The following is a 12813-nucleotide window of genomic DNA, read 5'->3' on the forward strand; positions in this document are numbered from 1 at the left end:
GAGCCGTTGTCCTCTTTATCCAAAGCAAGTATGGCTGCGGGTGTTTTTTTTCATATAAGTCATGAGTCTTTTTTTTTTTTTTTTGAAGCTTATGAAATTAAAATAAAAAGGCAGCTGCTTTCCCAGTGAGTTTCTCTCTGACCCAGCCAGCAGGAGCTGTTCTGAGCTGCTCTCAACTGGGAGTCTCATTTTACACATCTTACAAGGAGGCTGCCGAAAGGCAGCACATTAATGCAAACCGAGAGAGATGCAATGAGACTCTTCTCACAAATGCCTCATTGACGAACCGCATAAAAAACCTTGTGTCAAGAAATGATGTTTCCGCTACAGTAAACACACGCCACAGCAAATAAAAAATAATATGGACAGCGACAAAACACAGGCAGAGAGGGTGCAGATGCTGTTCTTTGAAGCACAAGAATTCAACAGCAGATTGTCGATTGAAAATGGGGACTATTTTAGGTAGGGGAAATCAGTCTTACAAGCAACACATTCCCTGCTATGAGGTGAGTTAAGCTGCATAGATTTATTAAAATATGAGAGAGGCAGGCATTAAGAAAACTAAGTTAGAATGGGAAAAAATATGTATCAAAGCCTGAATAGCAACATGCAAACAAGATAAGCCAGGTATGGCTGCCTAATGTTGCGCTCTGGCATGGCAAGTTGCTAATGACATTAATTAAGTACAAATGCAGCAGAGCATTGTTAAACGCATTCAGGAAATGCACACACCCCATTTGGGTGGGAAATTAATGAGCTGCTGTTCATGTGGAAAGGGAAGGCATTAAGAAATTGAGTTAAAGATGAAAATCAGGAGCCGTTTCCATTGGGTCCTCGTCACATACACATCTCCTTTAATTAAAAGCTAGCATCTGCACAAGGAATGCAGCACCTAAACCTTTAATAATTGATGGGTAAGCATAATCAGTTGTGATTACAGAGCTCTTGATTGCATATTCAAATCATTTGACCTTGGAATACACTGAGCTTTTGTCCAGGTGTCACTGACACCCATGTACTGAATATGACCATGGCAGTGGCTTTCTCCTGACCTAAATAGGTGATTACCAACACTAACCATATCACAAATACAGGGAGATTTAGGCCATTTTTAAAGGCTGCCTGCCCTTAACAATTTGGGCTCAGCAGCCTTCAGTTTCTCCAGCTGGAAGTTAGGAGGTGCTGTTGTACTCACTGAGCAGTCAGCCGCGGGTGAACCCTTTACAGGGACAGGTAGATGACCCTTTGGGGAGCATACTAGTCCACTAAGGTGCATGTGGTTCATAGGAAAGGAGGGAGGAGGAAGAATTGGGCAGCCCTTTCCCTTGTCGCCTCCCCCCAGCAGTGTAGGGAATGCAATCAAGATGCAGTTTTCCCTTCCTGGGCCATGATGGAGCTGCTGAAGGCAACCTTAGGAGGAGGAAGCACAACAGAGTGGGCCTGCTGGAGACTTCAACCAAAAAGAGTGTGTAAAATAAAACAGTCCCCTTCCACTTAATCTTACTTCCTATGGTAGTGGTTTTCTTCCTAACAACCAACTTCTGCTCTTTCTCTCCACCCCCTGAGTTGTAAATTGAAATGCAAGTTCAGTATGGCCTGTTAGTTGTAGGGGAAATGTCTTCCAGTTCATCACTTCAACATCACATCAGACCAATGAATGAAAAGAATCCATTAAATACAGCAAGGAGTTAGTTCTTCCAACCCTTCATGAGACGCTGCCATGGTGCCCATTGAGACTACATGCATCCTGGCCTCATTCAAGTTGCCTACCTAACTGCCCCTTGCACTTGATACAATATTTTTTACTACTTCCTGTACTGAGCTGTCTGTGAAGGAACACAGGAATTATTTGCCCTATTGGATCACAGCGGTGATTCATCAAGGCCATCTTCAGCAGGCGTCAGTTTCAGATGAAGGCACAATAATTCCAGAATGGATAGTTAGCAAATAGCCTTGCCATAAGGGAAAAGTTTTTCGTGGGCTCCTTCACCCCATCTTGCTCTGAAACATGAAGGTTTATAGCCTTTGTAATTTTTGTCCTATCTAATATATCTCTGGTTTTTCTCAGTATTCATATAAATGGACATTGTTGCTCTGCAATGTCAAGTAGTTGTTGCAAGTAGTTGTTGCAGTCCACCAGGAGGTGGCTGCATTTCAGTAGCAGAGGCAGTGATTTCTATTTAGGTTTTAGCGGCTGTTGGGATGAAATCTGCTATACAAAGATATCTCTTTGGAAATGAAAGGGTTGTTTGCTTCTGAAAAATCTAAGCTCTCGCTTATAAGAGTTTTGCTAAGGTTTTAGCTCATATGGCTATGCAATTAACCTTTTCTGAATATGAATCACATAGGAATCAATGCAGTGGTCTGGTGGCACCTTAACAGATTTATTTGGGCATAAGCTTTCGTGGGTAAAACACCATTTCTTCAGATGCATGGAGTGAAAATTACAGATGCAGGCATTATATAATGACACGTGAAGAAAAGAGAGTTACCTCACAAGTGGTGAACCAGTGTTGACAGGGCCAATTCGATCAGGGTGGATGTAGTCCACTCCCAATAATAGATGAGGAGGTGTCAATTCCAGGAGAGGCAAAGCTGCTTTTGTAATGAGCCAGCCACTCCCAGTCCCTATTCAAGCCCAGATTAATGGTGTTAAATTTGCAAATGAATTTTAGTTCTGCTGTTTGTCTTTGAAGTCTGTTTCTGAAGTTTTTTTGTTCAAGTATAGCTACTTTTAAATCTGTTATAGAATGTCCAGGAAGATTGAAGTGTTCTCCTACTTTGTATGTTACCATTCCTGACGTCCGATTTGTGTCCATCTATTCTTTTACGTAGGGACTGTCCGGTTTGGCCAATGTACATGTGTCAGGGCTGTATCCCTACTTTGAACTTTAGGGTACAAATGTAGGGGCCTGCATGAAAACTTCTAAGCTTAACTACCAGCTTAGCTCTGGTCCGCTGCCACCATCCCAAGAATTCCCATCCCTGGGAAGCCTTGAGAAACCTTCACCAATTCCCTGGTGAATACAGATCCAAACCCATTGGATCTTAAAACAAGGAGAAATTAACCATCCCCCCTCCTTCCTCCCACCAACTCCTGGTGAATACAGATCCAACCCCCTTGGATCTAAAACAAGGAAAAATCAATCAGGTTCTTAAAAAGAAGGCTTTTAATTAAAGAAAAAGGTAAAAATCATCTCTGTAAAATCAGTATGGAAATTAACCTTACAGGGTAATCAAACTTAAAGAGCTCAGAGGACTCCCCTCTAGTCTTAGGTTCAAAGTACAGCAAACAAAGATAAACCTCTAGTAAAAGGTACATTCACAAGTTGAGAAAACAAAGGAAAACTAACACGCCTTGCCTGGCTATTTACTTACAAGTTTGAAATAGGAGAGACTTGTTTAGAAAGATGTGGAGAACCTGGATTGATGTCTGGTCCCTCTCAGTCCCGAGAGCGAACCCACTCCCAAACAAAGAACACAAACAAAAGCCTTCCTCCCCCCCTCCCCCCCCCCAAGATTTGAAAGTATCTTGTCCCCTTATTGGTCCTTTAGGTCAGATGCCAGCCAGGTTACCTGAGCTTCTTAACCCTTTACAGGGAAAAGGATTTTGGGGTCTCTGGCCAGGAGGGATTTTATAGTACTGTACACAGGACAGCTGTTACCCTTCCCTTTATAGTTATGACAACATGGCAGAGGGGCATTGCTGGCACGTGATGGCATATATAACATTAGAAGACGTGCAGGTGAATGAGCCTTTGAAGGTGTGGCTGATGTGGTTGGGTCCTCTGATGGTGTCGCTAGAGTAGATATGGGCACAGAGTAGGCAATGAGGTTTGCTACAGGGATTTGCTTCAGGTTGGGGGGCTGTCTGTAAGCGAAGACTGGCATGCCTCCCAAGGTCTGTGAGAGTGAGGGATCGTTTTCCAGGATAGGTTGTAGATCGTTGATAATGTACTTGAGAGGATTTAGCTGGGGGCTGTACATGATGGCCAGTGGTGTTCTGTTATTTTCCTTGTTGCGCCTGTCCTGTAGTAGGTGATTTCTGGGTACCCATCTCACTCTGTCAATCTATTTCCTCACTTCCCCAGGTGGGTATTGTAGTTTTAAGAATGCTTGATAAAGATCTTGTAGGTGTTTGTCTCTGTCTGAGGGATTGGAGCAATTTCGGTTGTATCTTAGGGCTTGGCTGTAGACAATGGATCTTGTGATGTGTCCTGGTTGGAAGTTGGAGGCATGTAGGGAAGTATAGCAGTCAGTAGGTTTCTGTTATAGGGTGGTGTTTATGTGACCATCATTTATTTGCACTGTAGTGTCCAGGAAGTGGATCTCTTGTGTGGACTGGTCCAGGCTGAGGTTGATGGTGGGGTGGAAATTGTTGAAATCCAGGTGGAATTCTTCAAGGGCCTCCTTCCAGTGGGTCTATATGATGAAGATGTCATCAATGTAGCGCAAGTAGAGGAGGGGCACTATGGGACGAGAGCTGAGGAAGCGTTGTTCTAAGTCAGGCATAAAAATGTTGGCATACTGTGGGGCCATGCGGGTACCCATAGCAGTGCCACTGACTTGAAGGTATAAGTCGTCACCAAATCTGAAATGGTTATGGGTGAGGACAAAGTCACAAAGCTCGGCCAGGTGTGCCGTGGCCTCATCAGGGATACTGTTCTTGAGAGCTTATAGTCCATCCTCATGTTGGAATATTGGTGTAAAGAGCGTCTACATCCATGATGGCCAGGATGGTGTTTTCAGGTAGATCACCAATGCATTGTAGTTTCCTCAGGAAGTCGGTGTTGTCTCGAAGATAGCTGGGAGTGCTGGTAGTGTAAGGTCTGAGGAGAGCGTCCAAATAGCCAGATAATCCTGCTGTAAGAGTGCCGATGCCTGAGATGATGGGGCGTCCAGGTTTCCAGGTTTATGGATATTGGATAACAGATAGAATACCCCTGGTCGGGGCTCTAGGGGTGTGTCCATGTAGATTTGTTCCCATGCTGTAGCAGGGAGTTTCTTGAGCAGATGGTGTCGTTTCTTTTGGTACTCCTCAGTGGGATCAGAGGATAGTGGCCTGTAGAATGTGGTGTTGGAGAGTTGCCTGGCAGCTTCCTGTTCATAATCCGACCTGTTCATTATGACTACAGCACCTGCTCTGTCAGCCCCTTTGATTATAATGTCAGAATTGTTTCTGAGGCTCTGGATGGCGTTGCGTTCTGTACTGCTGAGGTTATGGGGCAAGTGATGCTGTTTGTTCACAATTTCAGCCTGTGCACGTCTGCGTCACTCTATGTAAAGGTCCAGTCTGTCGCATAGTGCGAGGAGAAGTTGTGGACAGAGGACCATGTAGCAGCCCTACATATGTCCTGAATAGGGACGTGAGCCACATAGGCCGCTGACGAGGCCTGCTCTCTCGTCTAATGAGCCTTTACTATAGGAGGCGGGGGAACCCCTGACAGGTCGTAACATGTGCGTATGCACGAGGTGATCCAGCGGGAGATCTGCTGGGTGGAAACCGGTCGCCCTCTCATGCGCTCAGCCGATGCAATAAACAGCTGGGGGGATTTCCTAAATGGCCTGGTTCTGTCTAGGTAAAAAGCCAGCACTCTACACACATCTAACATGTGCAGGCGGCATTCCTCGTTGGAGGAATGAGGCTTAGGACAGAGGATCGGGAGGAAAATATCCTGATCCATGTGAAAAGCCGAGACTACCTTCGGCAAAAAGGCGGGGTGAGGGCGGAGCTGAACCTTGCCCTTATGGAAGACCGTATACGGTGGTTCAGAGGTCAGGACTTTAAGCTCGGAGATCCGGTGGGCTGAGGTGATAGCCACTAAGAACGCCACTTTCCACGATAAGTGGGACCACAAACATGTGGCCAAGGGCTCAAAAGGAGGCCCTGTGAGGCGGGAGAGCACTAGGTTCAGGTCCCAGAGCGGGACCAGGGGTCTAGCGTAAGGGAATGTGCGATCTAACCCCTTTAGAAACCGGGAGGTCATGTGATGTGAAAACACCGAATGGCCCTGCACCGCGGGGTGGAAAGCCGAAATGGCCACCAGATGCACCCTGACCAAGGAGGGCACCAGCCCTTGGTTCCTAAGGGACAGGAGGTAATCGAGGATGAGCTGGATAAATGCGGAGGGGCTGGATAAATGCCCCTCTCCCTCGCCCACATGGAGAACCGATACCATTTGGCAAGGTAGGTTCAACGAGTGGAGGGTTTCCTACTTTCCAGCAGGACCTGTCTCACATCCACAGAACACCTCCCTTCCTACTCATTCAACCACGGAGTAGCCACTCTGTCAAGTGGAGCGCGGCCAGGTTGGGGTGGAGGAGACATCCTCCCTCCTGGGAAAAGAGGTCCGGGCTAAAAGGCAGCCTGTGCGGGGGAGCTGCTAAGAGCTGCAGTAGGGTCCCGTACCAATGTTGACGGGCCCAGTCCGGGGCTATAAGGATAATCCACACCCCGTTTGACTTCACCTTCTGTAGGACTCTGCCTATCAGGGAGAAGGGCGGGAAGGCGTAAAACAGTGGCCCTGACCATGGAATCAGGAAGGTGTCCGATATCACACCCTCACCCTCTCCCGCCCTGGAGCAGAATCGTGGACACAAACGATTCTGGGTGGTGGCGAACAGGTCCCCCTGGGGAGTGCCCCACTCTAGGAAGAGCCACCTGGCCATCTCCCTGTGCAGGGACCACTGGTGCTGTTGGGAGAAAACCCTGCTCAGGTGATCCGCGAGCGTGTTGCGCTTGCCAGGCAGGTGAAAAGCCCTCAGGAGGATGTCGTGGGCTATACAGAACTCTCACAGGAGCTGGGCTTCCTGGCACAAGGCCGGGGAACGTGTGCCCCCTTGCTTGTTGACCTAATACATAGCGGTCGTATTGTCCGTGAAGACTCTGACCACTTTCCCTCCTATGTGCTGGCGGAAGGCCACGCACGCCAGGCGCATGGCCCTGAGCTCCCTGACATTTATGTGCAGGGCCAATTCCGCGGGTGACCACATGCCCTGGGTCTTGAAGCCCTGCACGTGGGCTCCCCTTCCCAGGTCCAAGGCATCTGACACCAGATCTAATGAGGGTGGGGGCTCTCGGAAGGGGATACCCTGAAGCATGTTGCTCAGGAGGGACCACCATTGCAGGTCTGCACCACCTTGGGTGGCAATGTTACAACCTTGTCCAGGCTGTCCCTGGCCTGGGAATACCGGGAGGCCAGCCAGAGTTGGAGGGGCCTCATCCAGAGCCTGGCATGTCGCACCACATAGGTGCATGCTGCCATATGGCCCAGTATTTGAAGGCACACTCGGGAAGGCCGTGACCGAGGCAATGAGACCTTTGAGCGTCTCGAACCTGTCCCGTGGGAGGGAGGCTGTGGCCACCCAGGAGTCTAAGAGCGCCCCTACGAAGCGTATGCGCTGAACCGGAAGTAACGTGGATTTCTCCTCGTTTACCACTAGGCCAGAGCCGCGCAGGTGTGTAGCAGGAAGTTCTTCAGCTCCTGCACCTGAGACCGAGACTTGCCCTTGAGCAACCAGTCCTCCAGGTAGGGCAAGATCTGCAGCCCGTTCCTTCTGAGGTGGGCCACCACCACCGCCATGCATTTTGTAAAAACTGCAGCCTGTACTCTTGGGAGATGGTACTGAGGACCCATCAGTCCGACGTTATACGGGACCATTGCAGTCGGAAGGCAGATAAATGGTTGGCAAACATCAACTTTATTAACTGGCGGCTTCCCTGGCAACAGGCCCGGTGACCCCCTGCAACGAGTCAAAAGCGCCTCTTCCCTGGCCTCTTGCCCTTCGAGGGGCCAGGTCGCAGGGCCGAACGGGATTGGCGCTGGGACCTATGCCTCTGCTCCCTCTGCCTCTTAGGCGGAGGCTCGTATCTGCCCCGAATTGGGGGAGCCGAGGTCTGAGGCCTGGGCTTGTCCTTGGCAGGCGGGACATACAAGCCTAGTGTCTGCAGGGTGGTATGGGAGTCCTTCATCCCATGCAAATGAGTGTCCGTCTGGTCCGCAAACAGGGCCTTCCCATCGAACAGCAGGTCCTGCATGATGGACTGGGACTCCATGGACAATCCCGAAAGCGAGAGCCACGATGCCCTTCGCGTGGAGATGGCGGAGGCCATCGAACGGGCCGCTGTGTCCGCCGCATCCAAAGTACCCTGGAGAGCTGCTTTGGCCACCGCCACTCCCTTGTCGACCAAGGCCCGGAACTCCCTCCTTTCCTTATCCTGGAGGAAGGGTTCAAACTTTGGGAAGGACCCCCACAGGTTGAAATCATAGCGGTTGAGCAGCGCCTGGTGGTTAGCTATGCTGAGCTGGAAACTTGCTGATGAATAAACCTTTTTTCCAAAGGTATCAAGTCTCCTAGCATCCTTGTCCCTGAGGGTGGGCATGGGCTGGCCATGCCTCTCACGATGGTGGACTGACTCTACAACCAGAGAGTTTGGGGCCAGGTGGGTACACAGGTATTCGTGCCCCTTTGTGGGCATGAAATATTTCCGTTCGGCCTTCTTAGAAATAGGCCCCAGGGAGGCCGGGGTCTGCCAAAGGCTGTTGGAAATATTGGCTACCTCTTGGTGCAGAAGGAGGGCCACACGGCCCGGTGCCAAAGAGGTCAGGACATTAAATAAGGTGTCCGACGGTTCCTCCATCTCCTCAGCTTGGAGCTGGAGGTTCTAGGCCACTCATCAAAGGAGCTCCTGGTGAGCCTTGAAGTCCTCCTGAGAGACAGGAGGTGGCGCCGCAATGGACTCGTCCGGCGCCAAAGAAGCAGCTGGCGCCATGCCTACAGTGTCCGGCGGTTCAGTCGGGTCGAGCCCCGGATCCGGGCCCGGGATTGGTGCCGGTGGTTCGGTTCCCCGAGGACTGGTCACGGTGCTGGGGTGGAGACGCCGAGTGGACCTGAGAAGCCCTGGCCACGGAACGGGGTCTCGCCGGTGCGGGCGCCTAGGGCCACGGTGCCCACTGGCACCATTGTCCTTGCCAGAGTGCCCCCTGTCACTGAGTCGTGTGGGGCCCCGGTAGAGCTGCTTGCTCTTCCGGTGCACAGCAGCCCGGAGAGGGGCGGCCGGGCGCTGACGCCAAGGTCATCGACGAGCGCACGGTACCATACGATCGGCTGGACCGGTTCCGGCCATGACATCTCCGACCCTGAGATTTCGACCTCGACAATGAAGACAGATAAACGTAGGAGGAACTGTCTCTCGAGTCTTGCCCGTGACCGTGGCTATGACGCCTCGGTGCCGGGGACGCCCGGGATGCACTCCGAGCGCGGCGTCTATCCCGGCGGGCGCTGGAGTACGAGTGCTGGTGCCGTCGGCGTAGAGACCTGCTCCTCTTGCTCCGACTGGAAAAGGAGTGTCGTCGCCTTTTGTCCCGGCGCCCGTGGTCCCTCCGGACGGGGCAGTCCAATTCACTCCCAGGAGACCCGTCCCGCGGGGTGGAAGTTTGCCGCGGGCTTCAGGCAGGCCCTTCAGCACGGGGAGGCATCTCCGCCACCGATGTATCCGGGGAGGGCTGGTGTGCGCCCAAGGGTGGTTTCCCTCAGGACCGGGGGCCTGACTGGGGCGGCGCTCCTGGCACCGGTAGGGCGAGGATGTTGCGCGTGGCCTGGGCTGCCTCCGGTGTCGACGGCATCCTCGCTTCCAGAGAGGCACACGTGGACGGGACCAGACTACTCTGCTCAGCTTGAGTCAGAGGTCTACGTCCCGACGGGGATCGTGGGCTGCCCAACTCGGGTCTGGCCTCACCCATATCCTTGTCTTGATGCCGGAGTGTCTTCCCTTGCTTCTTAGCAGGAGAACGGTGCCGACTGGTAGATGGGGCCTCACTGCACACCGAAGACGCGGTGCCCAGTGCAGGGTCGGGTCGATGTGTCAGTGCCGGGGCCAGTGCCGACTCCATAAGAAGGGCCCGGAGTTGGATATCACGTTTGCGCTTCGTCCGAGGCTTGAAGGACTTGCAAATCTTGCAACACTCACTGATGTGAGCCTCGCCCAGACAGCGAAGACACTGAGAGTGTGGATCGCTTCTGGACATAGAATTGTGACAAGAGTTGCATGACTTGAAGCCTGGGCCACGGGGCATGCCCCAAGCCAGGCTACTAACTAGAGAAACTGTTCACTCACGAAAGGGATACCACTAAGGCTATAATCGCTACAGCCAAGGCTGGAGCACAAAGTTCCGACTACCTTCACTGGCGGCAAGAAGGAACTGAGGGTGGGGGGAGTATGCAGCCCCCTTTATGGCACGATATACAAGCGCCACTCCAGGGGTCGCAGCGGTGCTCCCCCAGTACAGGTACTGCTAAGGGAAAAACTTCTGGCACCAGTGCACATGGCGAGCACGCACACCTATAGTGGAATACACATGAGCAATCACTTAAAGAAGAACAGACTCTTCCGCCAGGCTAAGTGTGTGATTGGATAGATTAACAATATTGTTAGGTGAGTTGAGGGTACCCCTGTTGTAGCCCCCTGTGGCATGTAGGAGTTTAGATAGTTTACTGTCCTTTTTCTTCTGTAGAGAAGTGAAGTGTGAATTGTGAATGGCTTGTCTCGTTTTCGTAAAGTCCAGCCACGTGGAAGTTTGTGTGGAAGGTTGGTTTTGTATGAAAGTCTCCAGTTTTGAGAGCTCATTCTTGATCCTCTCCTGTTTGCTGTATAGGATGCTGATCAGGTGGTTCCTCAGTTTCTTTGAGAGCATGTGGCACAGTCTCTCACCATAGTCAGTGTAGTATGTCAATTGCAATGGATTTTTTACCTTCAGTCCATTTGGTATGATGTCCATCTGTTTGCACTTGGAAAGGAAGATGATGTCTGTCTATATCTGTGCAAGTTTTTTGTTGAGGTTGATGGATTTCCACTCCAGTGGTGTGTACCTGAGTCTGTAGACAGACTGTTCCACTGCCTCTGCTACTGCTCAAATGTACAAAGCTGCCGCAACAGGGAAATAAAGCACAGTTTTATCAGGTTTCGCTTTCACTATTCAAAACCTTGGCGGTAGGAATAAAACCAATTAGGCTCATGTCAGTTTCACTCTGCTAGCGAAACTCTGAGCATCCAATGGAGAGGAGGTCTCTAGTGGATTTGTGAGCAGACAGCTCTTTTGTATCACCCAGGAGGAGGATTATAGTAGTGCGGGGCGGGGGAGGGAAGAGTGTGGGAAAGAGAATTCTTCTAGCTGCAAGAAGCAGTTGTGAGAAGCGGGGCTTCAGATCTGTCAGGTGCTTATTAGTCAGAAGCCAATATGAATGACAGAGCCATTGAGCAGGATCCACAGGTGGCTCTAGATTTCTACCCAGTGATTTGGTCCTAACCAGGGGGTTCTCCCTTTGTCAGCTCAGCATCTAGCTAGTAGCTGCCTGGTAAAGCTTTCAAGCTTTGTTTATTGCACATGAGTATGTTGCAGATGGGCCTGAACAAAAACCTGGCTCCAAACACTTTTGAAGGTTTTGATCCCAACTCTGCAGCTCAGGCCCATCTCCAGCACGCGCGCGCACATGCACACACACACCTTTTATTCTTTGTTGTTGTACAGCTGTTGGGATAGGACTTCGGGGAGTATTCACCTTCCTTGCTTATTGATGAACAGCTGACACTCGATGTAACCCCATCACTTGCTCAAGAGCCTTTGAAGAAGTTGCCTATGGGGAAGATTCTGGAGAGGGATCCCTTTACTTCCCTTTGTCAGAAAATATCCTTGCTTGGATAAAGTGTGTGTTGAACAGGTGATTTCTCCAGCCCAATGTGCAGTGAGGCTTGTCACTTCTCATCAGTAGAACAAAGCCAGTAAAACTAAGAGAGCATTGTCTGTATGGGTCATAGATGTGTCTGGTTGTGCAGAGGAAAATGCTTCTGTTAACTTCAGATTATCATCACAGCCGGGCATCCAACTCGGTGTTGAGTGTGCTTTGTGTTTCTAGATGTTATACTTTTCTGGTCTTGTCTTTCTTTTCTCATTCTGCAGATACCCCTGTGGTTCGCATACATGTTTTATTATATGAGGCTGGGGCCATTGTTGTAGAATGGTTGTTGGCGTGCACACACATTTCAGCACGATATTTTCATTAAGCTTTGCAACCATGGTCCATGTTTTCCTGGAGCTGGTGCTGGTGTCTATTTTTTGAACCAGTAGCCTGCACTTCTGCATCGTACTACACTGTTCAGTTCACAATGCAGCTGTGTTTGTGGGCAGACTGCAAGAATTGGCACACTGATAGGTACAGGCTGTAAAAGCTTGGCAGGGTCTGTGATGGCAGTTGAGTGGCCCAGTTGGATTGCTTTCTTCATTGCCAAAAAATCAAACAGGTTTAAATCAAACAGTTTGCAGAAATTTAAAGAAAAACCGACTAGTTGAGTGAAACAAAAACAGCAATGTGGAAAACCTGCTTTGCTAGCTTCCCCTCATTAGAAACGTTGGCCACCTATTGTGGTTGCAGGGGTCTTCCTGAGTAGAGACTGTTGCGGGACCAGAGCCTTCATTTGTGGCTGGTTTAGGTCTATTAGCTAGAGCAGGGAACTAGGAATTAGGACTCCATTCCTAACACGTCAACTGTTTTGTGTTGCCTGCTTTCACAAAAGTGCTGAACACCTACAGTTCCAATGGAAGGTCAGGGAATCTGTGGCTGCTCAGCTATTTTTGAAAATCAATTGTTGTACCTCAGTTTCCCCCACTGGGAAACGGGGATAGACGTGAGGCTTTAGGCAGAACTTGACCTTCTTGAGCGAAATGACGGTACATAAGCATAAAGCATTATAAATTACTAGTATTGCTGGTAGTAATGCAGCCCACCCCTCAGGCCTTCAGTAACTTTAATTAGCCA

Source organism: Chrysemys picta, chromosome 7 (assembly GCF_011386835.1).
Source record: "Chrysemys picta bellii isolate R12L10 chromosome 7, ASM1138683v2, whole genome shotgun sequence".
NCBI classification, from domain to species: Eukaryota; Metazoa; Chordata; order Testudines; family Emydidae; genus Chrysemys; species Chrysemys picta.